The sequence below is a fragment of the Podarcis vaucheri genome (assembly GCF_965113315.1).
Source record: "Podarcis vaucheri genome assembly, chromosome: 5".
Taxonomy (NCBI): Eukaryota; Metazoa; Chordata; class Lepidosauria; order Squamata; family Lacertidae; genus Podarcis; species Podarcis vaucheri.
In genome coordinates, this window is record NC_138763.1 from 82,225,845 (window position 1) to 82,239,451 (window position 13,607).

General features: G+C 43.8%; 1 long non-coding RNA gene across 1 annotated transcript; it reads left to right on the plus strand.

Moving 5' to 3' along the window:
• The first annotated feature begins 8,988 nt into the window (after nt 1-8,988).
• On the plus strand, nt 8,989-10,689 carry LOC309531890. The gene is made up of 2 exons (XR_014219510.1): nt 8,989-9,179; nt 9,756-10,689. It is a non-coding gene; the product is annotated as an uncharacterized lncRNA (long non-coding RNA).
• Nucleotides 10,690-13,607: the final 2,918 nt, after the last annotated feature.

The following is a 13,607-nucleotide window of genomic DNA, read 5'->3' on the forward strand; positions in this document are numbered from 1 at the left end:
CTGTAAATAGGGGTTCACAGTTTCCCTCTGGGTTCGAGACGAGAGGGGGTGTTACTGGTTTCAGAACTCACAGGGTTAAGGAGTTCTGTGGTGACGTCTCTTACCTGAGGCGTGGTTAGAAACTCTTTGGGAGTGGTCTGACTCAGAGTTGCAGTCTGGTTTCGCTTTTAGCGAAGAGAGGGTGCAAGATGTGTGCTTTGTCACCCGGACAGATGTAAGATCTGGTTTACTTCAAGATTAAAGGCTAACAAGATAAGAAACGCCTGTGTGTTCTGGATTTATTACCCACATGCTGCATTTGCTTCACCGCTGTGTTTATCTCTGCTAACGGCAAGAGGCAGAGGCCGGAAGGACTTTTGTATCAGACGGACAGCCAGCAGAGCTGCGCAGGGAAACGTGCCAGGCTCCATGTTTGTTTTCCTTGGCACTCAAGGCACTATTGGCCTCTCCGTTTGCCAATAAAGAACAGTTTCAGGTTAAGAACGGACCTCCGGAATGAATTAAGTTCTTAACCCAAGGTACCACTGTATAAGATAAACAACAAATAAAATAAAACCTACATACAGCAACAGTGTTTTGTGTTGTGTAGGCTCCTATGATGTAAGTAATGGGCCCTGCCTGCTAGCCTGCTCACTAAAATATCACTCGTTTGCTCATTTCTATATATAGGGTGCCTACATTCTGCATGGACTGGTTGTATGGGCAACATGTGCAAATGGCTTGAGATACCTATTAGCTCCATAAATTACCATATAGCATGTATTCAACACAAAAAACAGTGACAATTTGTTGTTGACAAAGGACAGCTGGACATATAAAGGGCTCCATTACCTTCAGTAGCTTAGGGCCTCATCAAACCTAAATCCGGTCCTGGTCATCTCCCACCCCAGCAGGGCTTACAGGGGTCCAGATTTGGGCCCCAGTGTCCTTACATCGCAGAGCCACTGGGTGCTTTGCTTCGTTGTCCTTCTTGGTCAGCTGTCCAGAGAGCTGCACCACTAAAACATTTATCGGCTCTTCCCTTTTTCAAAGAAACCTGCTTGCTACCAACAGATGGAACTGTATGCAGAAGGCATGTTTGCCATGTTTTCTGCTAACATTTCATGTTGCCGTTCTAAAAATGCAGCTACTTAAAATCAGAAGTTAAAAAAAACCCACAACTGTGTTAATATTAATTGTAGCAGATGGGATTGAGAAGGGCAGAAGGGAGGAGAAAGAGGCTGGTTTCAATCGCTTTTAATATGTTTTAGTTAAAAATAGGCCTGTGCCAGCTGCAAAGTATTCCATGCCAATTCCCCCCACCTTTATGTGAGAAATTTCTGTCAACAAGTTCCCATGGGGTGGGGGGCTACCAGGAATAGTAGGCAGCTTTTGTACTTTCAGCGAAAGTGAAAGAAAAAATGCTGGTTTTAACAGACTTTTTAAAATGCTTTTTTTAAAAAATTCCTGCATAAAATCAGTAATTCACAAATTATGTGATGGGGACATTAGTGTGTCACTGCTAGAGAAGTGCTAGTGTACCCCAAATATATTTTTTTTAAAAATGAAATTACCGTATTTTTTGCTCTGTAATACTCACTTTTTCCCTCCTAAAAAGTAAGGGGAAATGTGTGTGCATCTTATGGAGCGAATGCAGGCTGCGCAGCTATACCAGAAGCCAGAACAGCAAGAGGGATTGCTGCTTTCATTGTGCAGCGATCCCTCTTGCTGTTCTGGCTTCTGAGATTCAGAATATTTTTTTTCTTGTTTTCCTCCTCCAAAAACTAGGCGCGTCTTATGGTCTGGTGCGTCTTATAGAGCGAAAAATATGGTATAATGAAGGCTATGGCGGGACCAAATCTTGCTAGAGATTGTCTAATAATGCATCTCTTTGTGAATTGCAGCTCTGGTTGTACCTCCTTCAGCCTCCTGTAGAGGAGAAAACATTTACCCCAATTCTTTATCTAATGTACCTGGATCACTCAAAGAACTCCCAATACAGATATGAAGCAAAGGTATTTGCTTTTGGAGAATGTTGTCTGTTGTGATTCTTTGTGAGTCGCTGATCTGAGCTTACCTCCCTCTTAGCAGAACAGTGACTCATGAAGAAACTTCTCTGAGGGTGGCTAGTTTTCACTCTTACAAACTCTGACAGTAAACCTTTGGTGGTGGTGGGTGAGTGCTTGTGTATGGATGGGGGGAAGAAGATAAACTGAAAGAAGATTTTCAATATGCCAAATTGGCATTTTGGGGTGCAATTCTGCCAGATACAACCCCCTAATATTTGGAACAGAATTTAGATGGCATGGAATTCAGCCACGTTCCCAATTTTAAATCCTGCTTATTGTTTTTGTGCAATTGCTCCTTATTTGCATGTCAACGGAGGTTTGTGTGAAATAATTCACAGGTGCACGTTATATATTTTACAGTAGCTGCTAGTTAATTAGACTTATTAACTAGAGGGACTAGTTAATTAGACTTATTAAGAGGAACCGCGACATGCTAAGGGACTAATTTGCAGACATGGCTTGTTTTGCTTAACAGAGCTGAGGGATGATCTATATTTCCCTTCTGGAAGAGGCATGATCAGAGGAAAGAACTTTATAGGCTAGAATTCTGCAGAAGAAGTGTTGAGGGTGCTTCCAGAAAGAAATTTAATATTGTAAACAGGTTAGTGACAGTTCACAAATGGGTTATTGGTAATGTTCCCCCCCCCTTCCATCTTATTTCATTTCCCCCAGCTTAAATGTGGAGAAAATACGAGCTAACAATTTGATGGCAAAAATGTGGTGTGGGTATTTCAATGAACTTGCATGCACGAGGAGCAGCCATCCCATAATAAGGACATGTTTGGAAGCACCCCAAGAATGGAAGGAAGGACTTACCATTTATTATATGCTTCCCACTTCTTGAGTAGAGCTCATTTCAATTCTAGGCCAGGGAGTGACATCATAGGGTATTTTTGAATCAAGAACTGTGTGTGTTTAAGATGGGTGAATCTGTCAATTTTGGCTTTTCTCATTTTTTCTAGTTTTAAGTTCAGTACTTCATCTTTCCACATCAATTTGCCTTTTTAAAAGTCCTTATGAAAATTTGTCAACAGCTAAAGAAGTTTCCAGATCTACTAGTTTTTATGGTCACTTAAGGTAGGCTTCTCACAATATGTAGTCTTGTTCACAGGCATGTTTATGAACTAACCAAATTATAGGCAGTGAAAAATTTAGAGGATAAATGGATGGATGTTTTTAACTGACCAAACAATTTCTTATCTTTCTCACCATTCAGTGTCCAAACTTGGTGTTCATACCTGGTCAAACAAGCCACGTGGTACCAGTTCTGCAGATGAACATCTGCAAAAATTATCATGTGTTAATTGGGACCAATTAAAGCTAATAGTTAAAACTCTTTGAATTTGCATGGATAATTTTGCCTGTTGGATACTACAAATTTTAATGGAAAGCTGAGGCAGACTATATTTCAGCCAGTGTATTAAAAACAACCCAAAAGAAATCTATATTACATAGTTCTGCAAAATAGGGTCAGCCAAAATTTTAAAAAGCACATGAAAAGACAGACGTGATTAAAGGAGGTTATGAAGTAGTTGATTAGTTTGTGCTGGTAGTTCATATATTTCTGAGTAAACATGCATAGTCCATCCCACTCTATTCTTGCACAGTATATGACTACTGAAATCTCACAGAGTGGGAAATTGTTTTTTTTCTGGCAATGATCAGTTAAAATTTTAACTTGGGCTTGGAGACATTCTTTTTTCTGAATATGTGTCCTTATGAGTTGTTTCATTATATTAGCATGGAGCCATCTGGTTTGGAGACTTCTTGTGGCATCTAGACTGCCTACCTACAGCAAAGTAGTAGTAGTAGTAATAATAATAATTTATTTATACCCCGCCCATCTGGCTGGTTTTTCCCAGCCACTTTGGGCAACTGCCAACAGAATATTAAAAAAGGATAAAACATCAAACATTAAAACTTCCCTTAACAGGATTGCCTTCAGATATCTTCTAAAAGTCAGGAAATTCTTTATTTTCTTGACATCTGATGGGAGAGCATTCCACATGGAGGGTACCACTATCGAGAAAGCCCTCTGCCTGGAAGGAAAGAGACGAAACGCATCAGGAAGCAGACAAAACCACATCCTTTTAAACGTGTTTGAAAATCCTTGCAAGAGAGACGAAAAGGATTAGGCAGGTGACAATAAGTTTTCCCATTATCAAGAGACTTCATGCCTAAATTTGACTCACCTGTGCTTCATTCTCAACGGCCAAAGTAACCCTCAAACCCCCAATCCTGTTAATTTTTCAAGTTTTGAAATTCAAAATGACTTCATCTGTATCACTCATTTCAATTTTTGCTCTGATGGGGAGGCCTGATCAATAGGATTCATCAGTGAGCCACCTGCCCAATAGGGATGCTTGAGTCCTGGTATGAAGTGAGCTGATTGGCATGTCTTGGAATAAGGTTCAGACTGGAGCTGAACTTGTTCACCAGATTTCACATTTTGCCAAAGTGTTTAAAATATGTATTTTGAGAGAATGTGTATTTGAAACTATGTTTTTTGAAGAATGTTTTAAAAAGAAGAATTTTAAAAATACATTTGATGTACATTTGTATGTCTGTTTAAAGGAAAATCCAGGCAGATTTATGAGGAAATGGGATTGGTAAACATGCAGAAATGCCATGGACTGAAAATGGACTGATTAATCCATCCCTATTTCCTAGGTTGAAGATGTCAGTCATCTCTGATGCATCCCATGGAGAAACTCCCCCCCCCCATGTACTTTATTTACAACCATCCCCTTACGACATCTTTTCACTGAACATCAAAGAACCCATTTTCACTCTTTTAAACAGAAATAACAGATTTGGCTGTTCAAACACTATGATATTAATTACTGTATGACAAATCTCCATTTTGCTTTGATGAAACAGTTCATATCTATATCTGTCCCCTACCATCTTTCACAATACACTTTATTCTTCATTTGGGACACTGAAAAACTCTGCAGTTTCAAGCATTTGTGGCTTCGAGCAAAATTATGTCACTTGAAGGTTAATTACAAATGTCTTCAACTTTAAATGGAGAGATAATGTATTGCACATAAAATAATGGATCAAGAAACTAGGCATGTTTGCTGATTGAAACACAGCTCAAACTACAGCAAAAAACAAATTGACAATTTGAAATTTGCAGGAGTTTACACTGTTCAGAACTCTTAAATGGGACTAGAAATGTCAGAGTTAAAACAGCTACCGTATTTTTCGCCCTATAGGACGCACTTTTTCCCCTCCAAAAATGAAGGGGAAATGTGTGTGTGTCCTATGGGGTGAATGCAGGCTTAGCTAAAGTGGTGTCTAAGGTTAAGAACAGTTTCAGGTTCAGAACGGACCTCTGGAATGAATTAAGTTCTTAACCCAAGGTACCACTGTATAAGATAAACAACAAATAAAATAAAACCTACATACAGCAACAGTGTATTGTGTTGTGTAGGCTCCTATGATGTACCGTATTTGTCACCCTATAGGACGCACTTTTTCCCCTCCAAAAATGAAGGGGAAATGTGTGTGCGTCCTATGGGGCGATTGCAGGCTTTCGCTGAAGCCTGGAGAGTGAGAGGGGTCGGTGCGCACTGACCCCTCTCCCTCTCCAGGCTTCAGGAAGCTATCCACAAGCCTTCAGAGCCCTCGGGAGTTCACCCCGGGCTCCCCGGCTTGCGCAGAGCTGCCTGCACCCTGAAGCCCGGGCGCGCTGAGCAGTCGTGCCTGGGCTTCGGGTAGCTGTGCACAAGCCGCGGGAGGGCTCGCCCGGCTTGCGCAGAGCTGCCTCTTATCCCGAAGCCCCGGCACGCTGAGCAGTCGTGCTGGGGCTTTGGGTAGCTGTGCGCAAGCCGTGGGAGGGCTCCCCCGGCTTGCGCAGAGCTGCCTCTTATCCCGAAGCCCCGGCAAGCTGAGCAGTCACGCCGGGGCTTCGGCAGCTCTGTGCAAGCCGCGGGAGGGCTCCCCCCAGCTTGCGCAGAGCTGCCTCTTATCCCGAAGCCCCGGCACGCTGAGCAGTCGTGCCGGGGCTTCGGGTAGCTGTGTGCAAGCCGCGGGAGCCCGGCGCTGGGCTCCCGTGGCTTGCGGAGAGTTGCCTGCACGCTTGCGGAGAGTTGCCTGCTCGGCACTATGGGAAGCAGGCTGCTATCCGCAGCCTAGACAGCCCTGCACACCGACCCCTCTCATTCTCCAAGCTTCAGCGAAAGCCTACATTCGCCCCATAGGACGCACCCAGATTTCCCCTTCATTTTTGGAGGGGAAAAAGTGTGTCCTATGGGGCGAAAAATGCAGTATTTTTATCTAGCAATCCCTAGGTATAGACACAGATGACATCAAATTATTTCCCAAAGCTTTAGCCAAATGGCCAACCAGGGCCTCCAAAGAAATACTTTGCTTGGTCTACTCCAGGCATAGGCAAACTCGGCCCTCCAGATGTTTTGGGACTACAACTCCCATCATCCCTGACCACTGGTCCTGTTTGCTAGGGATGATGGGAGTTGTAGCCCCAAAACAACTGGCGGGCTGAGTTTGCCTATGTCTGGCCTACTCAGATAACATATTTTGTCATAGTTTAACAGATAAAATCTTTAATCTGCAGCCCTCATCCCCAAATAAAGGGGAATTATTATTTCACATCCCTTATGATGTGCTCACTAAGCTCCCAGATGCATTGTGAGTGGCATTCAACTAGGTTTTACTCAAAGTAGGTAAAGGTAAAGGGACCCTTGACCATTAGATCCAGTCGTGGCTGACTCTGGGGTTGCGGCACTCATCTCACTTTATTGGCCGAGGGAGCTGGCGTACAGCTTCCGGGTCATGTGGCCAGCATGACTAAGCCACTTCTGGTGAACTAGAGCAGTGCGTGGAAATGCCGTTTACCTTTCCGCCGGAGCGGTACCTATTTATCTACTTGCACTTTGATGTGCTTTTGAACTGCTAGGTTGGCAGGAGCAGGAACCGAGTAATGGGAGCTCACCCCGCCGCAGGGATTTGAACCTCTGACCTTCTGATCGGCAAGTCCATGCTCTGTGGTTTAACCTACAGCACCACCCGCGTCCCGTTACTCAAAGTACACCCACTCAAATTAATGGACCTAGCTTAGCCATGTTCCTTAATTTCAACAGGTCTTCTCTGAATAAAACTTAGTTCAGTACCCCCCTGGGATCTTACATATTCATTATTGTATGACTGCGTATCCTACAACATACCACTAACTGTCCCTATAAGCACAAGTACCTTAAACACAAGTAAGTACTTAAAGTAAGTGCTGTCAAAATGCCTAGACCAAGGATAGGGAACTTCTGTTCTGCCAGATGTTGTTAAACTCCAGCTCCCATCAGCCCTAGCCAACATGGCCAATAGTCAGGAATGTTAGAAACTGTAGTCCAGTAGCAACCAAAAGACCACAGGCTTCCCATCCTTGGTCTAGAAGAACCACCTGTCAACTCAGAAATGCTGTTATGGAAGTGCAGTAGGCAGGGGCTGTTGCACATGCATGTATATTATTTGATTGCTTTACAGTTTTATCTGCATACCCTCCAACATTTATCCGATGAAAATAGGGGTGTTCCATAATAATAATTTTACTACTTATATATCACCCATCTGACTGGGTTGCCCCCAGCCACTCTGGGCAGCTTCGCAACAACAACAACAACAACATCAAACTTCCCTATACAAGGCTGCCTTCAGGTGGCTCTGGGCTTGGATAACTCCATACCCTCTAACATTTAAACGATGAAAATAGCAACATCCTACCATACCCTCCAATGTCCTAAGGAAAAGCGGGACAATCCAGAATCAGATCAGAAACTGGGATGGCTTCTGTAAACCCGGGGCTGTCCTTGGAAAATATGGACTCTTGGAGGGTCTGCACTTGATCCATTTTCATAAATTAATGTTGGGTGGGGGGGCAGATGTGGATTTAGGGCAGGACAACTGGCTCTGCTGCACTAGGTGCCAAGCCTACGGGTCACCACAGGGTATCAAGGGAGTGAATTAAGCAGAACAGGAGGTGGGGTGCCAAATTTTGTCCTTGCACAGGGCACTGCAGAAATCTGAAAAACCAAATTCTGCCCCTGGGGGTGGAGTGAGACTAGAGTGCCCTAAACTACATGCATTCAACTGACAACATGAAAAGACCTTGGGTACAAACGGGAACTCTCAAAATGCGGGCGCTTCACCCAAACAGGTCTATATTTGTACAGTTTGTAGGCATGTTTTCATGCATGTAAGCTTAGGGGGCATGGTGTGCCACTATGATCCTGCCACGTCCCTTTTGCAGAGTCATTCACCCAAGCTTGTCTGAAAGGGGCTTTGATGACTGGCATCTGTTTGGAAAAGCATTGTGTTCAAGATGACATGAAAGTTCTATCTGTCGTGTTTGATCACACTTGAGTCACCACATCGTTTCTGTGCAAACCAGCCCACAGAGTGCCTAATGAAATCCATCTAGCACTAGCAACATTTTTATTACGTTGTGGAATGCTCAAAGCACTTCTCACATATTATGTGGAGAATATATTGTCCTTGGTAATCCTTACAATAACACTATAAGGAAGGACAGCATCGTTATCCCCACATACCAGCCTTTCAAGGTCATCCTTAACAGAAAATGCCCCAATCCCTTTTATTTCAAGTAAACAAAATCTCTATTTCAGTGAGGTGTCCCTACTTTCTCAATAGCCATGGCACAAATTCATTACAATAGCTGGTATAGCATAGGAGAAAATCAGAATGATCTGTGAGTCCTCAGCTCACCTCTCACCTCAGCTTTGCCCTCACTCAGTGGCCGTAAGCAAAGCCCTTTTCTCTCACCATCACCCCCCATCACCTCACCTGCAGTATGAGGAAATAATTCTGGAATACCTCACAGGGCTGTCATAATTAATGACACTGCATGTGATTGTGAGGTGTGGTGACATGTGTGTAATGCTATTACCATTACTAGCTAAATTGTGTCAAGTTTGATAGACTAGGAGAAAGAGAAGTCCAGTCTTTCCCCCAGCCCCATACCCTTATTCTTCCCTCTAGCACTGTGGCAACTGCATCAAGTAGAACAAGGGGTGGGGTCAACCCACCATTCCAAAACATGTTCCTGCTGCTGTTTCCCAAAGCTGAGAACTGCCTTCAGGTCATGGGGAAGAGGTCAGGAACACTTCCCCATGTGAAGAAAATGCCAAAGAACCTTGATCTTTAAGAAGAAGACTCCAGTTCATTTGACCAGGGGAATATTCATTCACTGACATTCTGTCACTCCCAGTCATGGCTTCAAACTGCCATTGAATCCATTCTCCTGAATTAACAGAAATCACAAATCCATTTTTTCCCCTATGAAAAGCTGTCTGCTTATGGATAATCCTTAGTTGCCCTATGCATTCTTCATATGTGAGTATTAATACTGAAACCTAGGTGCTGTTAGATTGTCCTTTTTATAGAAAAAATATGATTTGATAGCAATACAAAGCAATGCAAAATTCAGTGACATGCAAACATTTAAATGGTAACTCTATTAGGGGATATTTATACAGTATGCTGGTCTGCTCACTTACCAACTATATGGGTGAATTAAAAATGGTCTTTTTCGCTTTGGTATTCTGTAACTAACCCATTTACCTCAGTTTTACTCCCTCTTTTCCCCTAATCAAAACAAATATTTATGTAGGTTTGGATTTTGACTGCTGGGCTTTCTAAGCTCAAGGAAAACTCTCTCCCATATTACAGGCAGTTCTTTCATGTTAAGAAGGACACATTAAAGGCAAGGAGGAGGATGAGCTGATTCACCTTTGGAGATGAGGGAAATCGGCTGGATGGCAATTGCTCTTGCCTTGATAGGGAGTTAAATTGGACCCTCCATGGACCCTCCTGTCTCTAATCGGGAGATGATGGCAGGTCAACAGCAGCACCGATCCATCACAACCTATTTCAAAGTTCGCTGTGTGGAGGCAGAGAACGAAACTTCGCACAGCCACTCACTGATCAAAATTGTCCTGGGAGATAAATTTCTACTTCTCATGAGCCTGTTCTGCAGGGGCAAAGATTTGGTTTTCCCATTCTCCACTGCATCCAAGACTGCAGCCTATGGAACTCAATGACAGCCATGGACAACGAGAACTGCATAGTCATGTCCCAAGACCCCTTTCTTGGTCATTCTACAGTGGGATGGAATGTTGAGACACAAGATGGAAACTTGAGACACAATATGCAGATAAATATGAAATAGAAATTCCCAGAAATGCTCACATGCTGAGCCCTCGCACCCACGTATCACACATTTCAGCAAAGATTAAAAACGGAAGATGAATTACTACACTAATCAAGTTATAATTACAGCTTATGCATACAGTGGTGCTTGAGAGAAGGCGAAGAGGCTGACATGTGCTGAGCGGGAACAGAACAGGCACCAACTGTTGTATGAGTCATGGAACTTACAAATGACTAAGTGGAGACAGAAACCCAGCTGCATTTCAAGAAAGGGCATGAGAAGGGATGATGATGGTGGTGGTGGTGATAAGAGCAGCAGCAGCAGCAACAGCAACAACAATACTTCGCCCATCTGACTGAGTTTCCTCAGCCACTTTGGGTGGCTTACAGCACATATAAAAACATAGTAAAATGTCAAACATTAAAAACTTCCCTATATAGGGCTGCTTCCAGATGTCTTCTGGAAGTTGTTTATTTCCTTGACATCTGACGGGAGGGCATTCCACAGGGAGGGCGCCACTGCCAAGAAGGCCCTCTGCCTGGTTCCCTGTAACTTCACTTTTTGCACTGAAGGAACTGCCAGAAGGCCCTTGGAGGTGGACCTCAGTGTCCAGACTGAGTGATGGGGGTGAAGATACCCCTTTAGGTAAACTGGGCTGATGCCATTCAGGGCTTTAAAGGTCAACACCAACACTGTGAATTGTGTGCAGAAACGTACTGGGAGCCGCTGAAGTTCCTTTAGGACCGGGTGTTACATGGTCCCGGTGGCCACTACCTAAAGAGCATCCTCAGGGTATTTCAACACTGGCAAGTCATAAAATCATGGCAGTCCTACCCCTGCCTGCCTAATACTTGGCAGCAACCTTAAAAAGGGAATGCATCTGAGAGAGGCAGTATTGTAGTAGGATCCTGCATTGGCATAAGCCACATTGTGCACAGAAATTCTGAAGGGAAAATCTGTATTAAAATCTGTATATTTTAGTATTGCTTTGTTCTGGTAATGTTGTACAATTTGCACTTGTTCTCTAATTAGTCAAATGCCCAACATTCAGACAGTGTTTACACAGAGCAGGACTGGGTTGCCTATAGCCCTCCAGATGTTGTTGGACTCTAACTCCCATTAGCCAAAATGGGCAACAGTCAGGGGTGATGAGAGCTATAGTCTAGCAACATCTGGGAAATCACCACCTCTGATAGAGGGAGATGAACTGAACTTCTGTGGGCACACAGAGACACCCCACAGTGGGTACCTATTGGTGGAGGCAACACAATCACTGCCATGGGTGGTATCTGCCATTTACTCCCACCTGTTGTTATTGCTTCCATAGTTTTCCATATCACTTATATGAGAACACTTAAGAGGTACTTGTAGACATGTTTGGGATTACTTGCCCCTGCTTTAAGCCCAGTATTTGGGTGAGGGTCCTGTTTTGGCCCCTTTTCAAATAGTAATCCGTTTACACTGTCTTACAGAATCCAAACATTGTTGCTAAGAAATGAGCTAGTTTTATTGGCCCAGCCCATTCCCACTCCACTTCAATCTCAATGTCTCCACCTTGGGTTCAATTTCCTGTTGCAATGCTAGAGACTGCAGCAGATACAGTCAAACCTCGGTTGTCGAATGTAATCCGTTTCGGGAGACTGTTTGACTTCCGAAACATTCGACAACTGAGGTGCGGCTTCCGATTGGTTACAAGAGCTTCTTGCAGTGAAGCAGAAGCCGCATTGGAGTTCCGAGAAACATTCGAAAACTGGAGCATTTACTTCCAGGTTTTTGGTGTTCAGGAGCCGAAATGTTCAAAAACGGAGCCATTCGAGAACCGAAGTTTGACTGTATATTGTAATGACCATCTTAAGATGGCATGTTTGCTGGGCAAACAATGTGCAATCAAACCCAATAAAGAACATCTCCAGATTTCAGTATGAGAAGAGCAATTATCCTTGAGGCCCATGGAAGAAAGTTCACCTAATTTAACCGAACATATGCAGATGTTTACTCTGAGAACAATTAACATGGCTTTTCTGACAATAATCGTTTTATAACATGCTGTTGATCTGACATTTTATCAAACAATTTCTGACCTTTACCTTTCGAAATGAGGTAATTTGGAAGTGAGTTTCTAATTAGAGATTAAATGCTGTTTATTCCTTCTCTTAATGTAACTAGAACAACCAACCAGCGATTTAAAGGACAGTGCCATAAAAAAGGGAAAGCAAATGGGATCCCCATAACAGAGGGTCCTGGTTGCGCTCGGGACCCAAGAGCTCACCTGACAGGGTTAAAATGGGGGGGGGCAGGAAGTCCTGGCCATTCCCCTGGGATCATGCCAGGCTGTTTTAGCGAATAGCCAGTAGGTGGCCTGATCCCAGGGGCTTTAAAAGCAGCAGTGTGATGCAAGTGGGGCACTTGCATTTGCACGGCTGAACACCCGCCCACCCTCCCTAGTTTAGGTAGAGTCGCTTGACCTTGCTTTGGTTTGGGTCGCCTGTTTTGGAACAGGGGCTGGGTAGGAATTTTTTCCATTTGGCATATTGGCTTTTAGCCATTTGGTTTCCGCCTACCCCTTAGCAAATGGTCACAACTTGTAAATTGGCGGTTAGGCATTGGCTCAGTTGGATTGTGGGGAGGGGAGGTGCGGCCATCACCTGCCCCTCCAGGAATTGGGCATTCCGTTAAAGGAATCTGGGTGTCCTGGATCTCGTCCGAAGTCCACTTGAGGGACTAGGGCCATGCCAGGACCACAGGAACCCCGGGGTGAGGTGAGGTTGGTCTTCATCGACCTTGCTCCCTCATTTGGTTTAACCCATTGAACGATCACCCTGAGAGGTGGAGTCAGTTATAGCGGGGAGTCAATGCCTAAGCCAATACCGCTCACGTGACTGTATTTCAATAAAGTTGTGGCCAAAATTTGCCCCCAAACTTAAACTAATATAAATGTCTGTGTGTATTTATTTTGGGGTGGGTCTTGGGGCCTCGAGACGCAAACGCTAAAGCTTGATTTATGCTTCATGATCTAAGCCAGCATATATGCTATTTGGGATATACGAAACACACATTTTTGCTGCCCTGCACTATTAGTCTACAGTCACCTAATAGCTGCCATGGTAATGACCTGACTCTCTAGCTAACTAGCCAGGCTGTTCAAGTTCAGCTTGCCTCATCTACAGTAATGAGCGCAACATGTGGACAGATGGCCCAGCAGTGAATTCACATGTGCTGATAGCAATTACAAAGATTTATACATATTACATTGATGGTACCATATTATGGCAAGCATCCTAATCAGGTGTTTTTGGTTTTTTTTTTAAAGGATGAGTCAGACATTTGAAACACACAACTCATTGAGGGTCTGGTCTGGGTTCCAGAAATCC